The following is a 7,389-nucleotide window of genomic DNA, read 5'->3' on the forward strand; positions in this document are numbered from 1 at the left end:
TTGAGTGTGGATTCCTGTCTTTCCATGATGGCTTCTATTGTTTTGTGTATTTCCTCTTTATGTGCCAATAATTGTACTTCTTGTTGTGCCTCTAGTTGTTTGACTGTATTTGCCTGCATTTCTTTGAGAGTTTTGTTCATTTCCTCTCTATTTGCCTCCATTTGTGTGGCTATTTCTTTGAGAGGTTTGTTCATTTCCTCCTTACATGCCTCTAATAACTGGATAAGCATAGGTTTAAAATAATTTTCCTGTGTTTCTGATGAATTAAAATATCCATTGCTTTAGGGGATTGCTGGTAAAGCCATGATGTCCTGATTTTTGTTGGATTTTTGTTTTCTTATGCTGACCTCTGCCCATCTGCTTATCTGTAACCTTTACTATTTGTTCCTGGAGTCTGTCCTTCAGACTGGTCCGTCTTTGTCTGGTGTCTGGAGTATTCTTCAGGAAGATGAACGAGGTCTGCTGGTTTGAGAGTGTGCGGTGGTGTTTCAGCTGTATGTGTGGGAGGAAAGTCTGCAGGTGCGGGTGCACAAATGCTGGCAAGGAAGTGCTGGCATGTGAGTGTAAGTGTGCCTTGAAGGACAGGGTGCTAGAGCGTGTAGATGCCTGGAATGTAGGGGGGGATGTGCAGGTGCAGGAGGGGGTGCTGCTGCTTGTTCTGTTCACGGGCAAAATGCACATGCGCAGGCTTTCTGAATACCTCAGTGGCCTATAGGCCAGGAGTTGTTGGCCTGGACTCCACTGGTAGACCCACAGAACAAGGGTTTCAATGTTGAGAACACTGTCCCAAGAATCCCTGGGTTGCCCACAGTGGGGCTGTGGGTGGGAGGGATCGCATGTCTGGCTGATAGCATAGAGGGACCCTGGATCTGGGGTCTTGTATGCACCCACTTGAAGACACACTCACTCTCTAGCAGGTCTAATCAGAAAGCACGGGAATTCACCCTGTTCTCTACTCTCAGATTTGGGCCTGACAGGGCAAATGTGAGTGGAAGATGTCCATCAGCACAATGGTGCTGCAGCCGTCAGCTGGGAAGTTGGTATAAGTGGCCTGCTGGAAGTCCATCCACAGCCACAGAACTGGAAGGCCAGTCCAGATGCCTGCTGGGAGGCCCTGGGGAGCCCATACTTCCTTGCATTCTTGAGCTTACTTCTAGCCAACTGTTTGTCTCTGGTGTTAGCAGACCTGGTGGTTGCTGATGCTAAGAGAGTTTGAATATAGGCAGAGATGGCTCTCAGCTGAATGTTGCCTGAAACCCTCAAAGGCCTTCTCAGGATGCAGACAGTATGGTTCAGAGCCCGCAAATGACTCACTTCTGCTGGCTGTGTTCTAGTTGTGTCGGGCTGATCAGGAGTCAACAGTGGGGAGGGCTCTCATAAAACATCTTATAATGTTCAAATTTAAGCTCATAAAACCCAAGCTGCAAAACTTAACTTTCTTCTGACAGTTCTCTCCATTGTTTGTTACTGACACCACAGTTTGGAGTTTTGAGATTAAATGCTGTTGAATTGTTGTGATGATAATTATTTTTGATGTTTTTTGTTTTGTCTTTTAGCTTCTTAAACACACCAACAAATTATCTATGCAGCACCATTACAGTATGGGAATGTTACAAGTTAAATTACATTCTTGCTTTTCCAATAAATTACACTTTCATATAATTTTGGGGGGTTGCCACCTGATATTCTTTTATTGCTTGAAAGATTTTCTTCCTTTCTTTCTTTCCTTCTCATGAGGCAACCCATCTTCATTCTTCTCTGGGAAAACCTTTCTCTCCTCTGATCTGCCAGAGAGAACCTGCTTACACACAATACCCCTGATAAAAGCCTCTTATTGTCTTCTCAATATTTGGAGAATTTCTAAAGAGAAGAAAAATGAACTAAAAAAATTGCATGAAAAACAAAACAACAAATCACCATAACCAAGATAACTTGTAGTAAAGCATTGATATGGCTTATGTTTATGGTTTAAGAAGGTTAGAGTTCATGATGGTAGAGCAAAGGCATGGAAGCAGGAACATCTAGAAGTTTGTGTCTTGTGATACAACTATGAGGTAGAGCAGAAGTGAGAGTGACAGGCAGACGAGAGAGGGAGAGAGGGAGGAAAGGGGGTTGGGAATGGTATGAGATTTCTGAAACCACAAGTCCATTCACATTGACACACCTCTTACAGTAAAGTCACAGCTCCTAATCCTTTCCAAACAGTTCCATCAAGTAGTATTGATGTAGGATTCTACCCAGCCATTCTTAAAGAGACCATCCCACTCTCTTATGCAATAAGTTACCTTTCTCTTCCTTATCTTTGGCTCTGGAGAAGTTACTGCAGTCTGTGCTTGTGAGGATCTCTTGAAGTTTCCTCCATTTGGAGTTTTTCATAGATGACATAGACCTGGCTGTTAAGTTTCTCCTTCTAATTGGAAGTTTCCAGTCATTATTTCTTTAAGTTAATTTCTGATTTTGTATTTTATTCTGCTCCTGCTCAGTTTCAGCCAAAGGGAGGTGGGAAAGGTGGTATGATCTCCTTCTCAGTACAGCACTCAGTCACTTAAGGGACCATGTCTCTTTTTGACTGAACTGAAAGTGGACCTGTAATATGGAGAAAAAGTAAAAAGATGCAAGCATCATAAAGTTGAACAGTCCTCGGTGCCCAAAGAAAAGTCTATGCACAGGATGCTCTGAGGCTATCAGGACAACTTGGAAATAAATGTTGATCACATCTGGGCTGTAGGTAGGGGCTTTTGTTGAGTTTCCATTAGCTAAACAATATGTGTTTATTTAAAAAAGGCTAACATATCACCTAAATATAAGTGTATATGTTAAGTGTATCTGTGGAAGAGTATGTCTGAGCTAAAGTTTGCAAATTTTCTGTTGTCTGAGATCAGAATGAAAGAGGCGCATGTTGTCTCACACCTCTAATCTCAGCACTGAGAGACCTGAAGCACGAGGACTACAATGAGTTGGAGGCTAACATGAGCCTTATAGTAACTTCAGAGCCAACGTAACAGAGTGTGAATGTAAATAAAACAGACAAGCGGATACATGTATGAATAAAGCCAGAATAAAAATGCTTTTCTCTGAGTTATATGCTCTAGTATTACACATTTTGGGGAAAAATAAGTTTGGAAATAAGATAACATTTTCTCTAAGCTTCCTGACTGACCATTGTTTAGAATGTACAGTGAGTTTTTACTTTTAAGGTCCTGTGTCCTTTTGCGCTTTGATATGGCCTTACTCTTGGGACAAGAGATCAGAAAGGGAAGGGGACCTCCACATTACATACTCTCCATGCATTGCAGAGGAAAATGCTTAGCAATTCCTTCCTCAGTTGGACTATCCCTATTTCCTTACAAAGGAGACACATTGGAACTCCTCTGGCCTTCAGTCTCAGTCCATGACAGCCTTTGATTTTGATGTCTCTATTTTATTTTTATTAATTTTCATGTTTTATCTATCTTTCCTTCTACTGAAAATGTTTTTTCCCTCACAATATATACCAGTTTTCCCCACCTCTTCCTCCTGTTTTCCCTCTGTCTCCCTCCCATTTGTATCTACCCCCTTTATATCTCTTATTAACAAAACAACAGGCTTCCAAGTGATAGTGATAAAATATGAAAAGTTAAAACAAAAAAAAATTGCATATGGCAATAGGACAAAACACAAACAAAAAACAGACAGAAAAGAGCTCCCAAAGAGGCACAAAAATTAGACATAAATGCAGAGACCCACTTGTTATCAAATTTAGGAATCCCATAAAAAACACGATGGAAATGGAAAGCTGTGTGCAAAATGGAAGCTCTATACACAAAGAATGCATAGAGGAAAAAAAAGAAAGAAAAATGTTTCCAAACAAAAAAGACAAAGGTAGAATTTAAAAAAGAAAAACCCCTGATATGACATTAAGAGACTAGGAACCTCCAGTGATGTAGTCGATCTCTTCTTTTGTTGGTCATCAACTGCTGGACATACAGCCTACCCTTAGGAGCAATTTGTTTCCCCATGAGAATCTCCTGGACAAAACAAAATTTTCACTTGTAAGTGGTTATGATTTGTACATAACTTCTGTATTGGAGTTGGAGACGTGTGCACTTTTTCTTTCAGCTCTGGACCCCATTTGATGTAGACACAGGAAGGCCTTGTGCATGCTGCCACTTTCCCTCTGAGTTCAAATGTGCATCAAACCTGTTGATTTAGACTCTCTATACTCCTGGTGTCCTCCATCTCCTTTCACTCCCATGCTCTTCCTGCCTTCTCTTCTGCATGCACCCCTAAGTTCTGAGAGGGAGGGATTTGATGGAGACATTTGCTCTGTTCTCACTTTCTGCATAATGTCTGGATGTAGGCCACTGTACGTAATCCTATATTCTGCTGAGGAAAGTTTCCTGATGATGATCAAGAATGATCAAGCACTTATCTGTGAGCATAGCAGAAGGTCATTAAGAGGCATTTTAATGCTATATATATATATATATATATATATATATATATATATATATTTCATTTAGAACAGTAGTATTTGATTTTATCTTAGGTCCTGGGAATATCTAGTCTCAGGTTATTGATCACCCAACCAGTGTTGAAAATGGGTTCTGTCCCATAGCCTGGGCCTTAAGTCCAGTCAGACATTGGTTGGTTATACTCATAAGCTTTGTACCAGCATTGAGCTAAACACATCTTGCAGGAAGGACACTATTTTAATCTAGGGGTTTGTGGCTGTTGTGTTTATATTTCTTCTTTGGTACTATGCAGAGGACCTTCCTATACCAAAGATACTAGAATATACAGTGAAGAATCTAGGTAGATACCATTTCAACTTCTCTGTATTCAACGAGTTGTATATGTGTTGTAATCAGCAGTTGAGATCTTACAGTAAATTTGTACAAAAGGATCTGTACACTTGGAAACAATCTCAGTTATATGAGGATTCCTAAAAACCACTTTGGCTAACAGCTTAATTAGATTTAACCCAATCTGGTACGGGAAGCTTCCTTTTGTAACAAGAAATGTCCAGTTGGAACATGTAACTTCATGTAGATTGTATTCATATATATATATATATAGAGAGAGAGGAATGTTAGATTTCCATGCTACACCCCAAATAGCTCTTTATTTACCTGTCTCTCACTCTATCCCCTTCCTTGTCCCTGGCTTCCCTCCTCCTCCAAACTTGATTCTCTTATTCCAGGTCCCTTCATCCATCCACAACTATTCTACTTCCTTTTCCTAGGGAGATCTATCTGGCCTATCTTGTCCTTTACTCCATTACTATATACCTATCCCCTGTAGTTATATGCATTGTAGCTCAGTTATGTTTGGCTTAATAGCTAATATCCATTTCTAAGCTAATACATGGCATATCTGTCTTTCTGTGTCTAGAATAACTCATTAAGAATGCTTTTTTCTTGTTCCATGCATTTTGAAAAATGAAATTCATAAGTAAATGCATGGAACAAGAAAAAAGCATTCTTAATGTTTATCATTTCTGGGTCTCACAATTGTGATGTCTTTCAAGAGGGAAGGAGACAACTGGAGTGAGCTCAATGTGCTCAAAAAACGAATTGTTGGAGACTTGATGGCTAGTTACATCCCAGAGGATGAGGCGCTGTTGCTGCGGGATGGATGCTTTGCTTGTGCCATCTGCCCCATCTATCAGTACTAGACACCCTGGCCATGCTGACTGCCCTGGCTATGCTAACTGCAGGCAAGAAGCAGCTGTCCTGATTGAAGCCTTTCTTTGGCAAAAGCAGTCAGGCAAGGGAACAGAGCAAAATACAAGACCGGTAGAATGAAGAGAAGACAGAGAGCAAAGCTGAGGCTCCTTTGCTAACTCAGACTCCACTAATTACCCAGAGTGCTCTACACGGAGCTCCTCACTGTAACAGTTGCTGCCAGGGAAAGCTCAGATCAGAAGCACCTGCTCCCGCTGTCTCCAGTTCTCCTTTGCCAGCCCCAGAGCTTGGACTCCAGAGTTCAAACATCAGGAGGGAAACCGAGCCTAGGACAGGATCGAACGCCAAGAGTCAGCAGCTCTCCTGTTTTCTGCACACATGAGGCCCAGAAAATGCCGAGTCTGAGTCTTACGCTCCGAAGCTCTGGATGGGTTCCAGATGGACAAGATTGATGGATAAAAGATGAAAATCCTGAGTTTGACTCTGATGAGGAAGAACTCCTGATCTCCCCTTGGACGAATAATGCCTTTCCTTATTTGTTCCATAAATAAACTTACAATGGGGTCACACCGATCCTAAAAAAAAAAAAAAAAAAAAAAAAGGCTGAGTAGAAATCTATGCTGTAAATGTACCACATTTTTTTTTTTTTTTTTGCCCATTTTTCAGTTGAGGGACATCTGTATTATTTCAAATTTCTGGCTATTATAGTAGAGCAGTAATTAACATGTGTGAACATGTGGTAGTATGGTAGGATGAAGCATCCTTTGGGGATATCCCCAAGACTACTATAGCTGCATCTTGAGGCAGAGTGATTACCATCTTCCGGAGCAACTGCTGCTCTGTGGCCCAGTGGTAGAACACTTGCCTCTCTGGCTATGATAGCAGCTAGCGCAGGAGCAGTGACTGGACAGAAAAGCTGCAGTGGTTATTTACCAACCCTGAGAGTCTTTAAAATTCAGATGATGGCAGAAGAATTCAAATGAGACTTCCCTTGTGGCTGCTACCAGTGCACAACTCTATGGGGGTTAAGATTCAATATGAACTTCAGGAATGTTTTGACTTGTCAGGTACAAGTTCCTGCCAAGCCTGAGAACCTGAGTTTCACCTCCAAAGCCCACACTGTGGAAGAGAAAGGACTGACCACATTAAGACGTTCTTTGACCACCATGTACCTGCTGTGGTGCCACTACACATGCATGCACAAAGACACAAAATAATTAAATGTAATTTAATCAACTTTAATTAAAAGACTTTCACCCAGTCATACTAAATATGAAAACAGGATATATCATAATTTACTAATAGTTTCTAACTTTTTGATAACTGAAAAATATCATGATAGAGTCCATCCACTTGAACATTTACTTGGGAAAAGGAGATTTATGTCTCTGGTTCAACAAGATACACATTCCTAACCCCTTTGCTGAATTGTTTCTCACAATGTAAGTGGGAAAATGTCTAAGTCTTGGTCCTACATTATGCTCTGTGCACATCATATGATTCATGCAGACGTGCCCTTGAACAGTGGATACACTTGGAAGGTGGGATGTGGGCGTGACAGGTGAAGGGAGGATCACGGAGAGTGTAGAGAAGTAGTGAGTGACCATTGTGTGAAGTCTTTCTGGTGCTTTGATGATGTCCTAAGGTGGATTTCCCAGTTAAAAAGAATATATATATATATATATATATATATATATATATATATATATATATATATATATAT

General features: G+C 40.8%; 1 pseudogene; it reads left to right on the forward strand.

The window, feature by feature from the left end:
* The first annotated feature begins 5,497 nt into the window (after nt 1–5,497).
* LOC129677727 (sodium channel modifier 1-like) lies at nt 5,498–6,189 on the forward strand (annotated as a pseudogene).
* Nucleotides 6,190–7,389: the final 1,200 nt, after the last annotated feature.

This window comes from Psammomys obesus, unplaced genomic scaffold (genome assembly GCF_907164565.1).
Source record: "Psammomys obesus unplaced genomic scaffold, mPsaObe1.curated_primary_1811, whole genome shotgun sequence".
Lineage (NCBI taxonomy): Eukaryota > Metazoa > Chordata > Mammalia > Rodentia > Muridae > Psammomys > Psammomys obesus.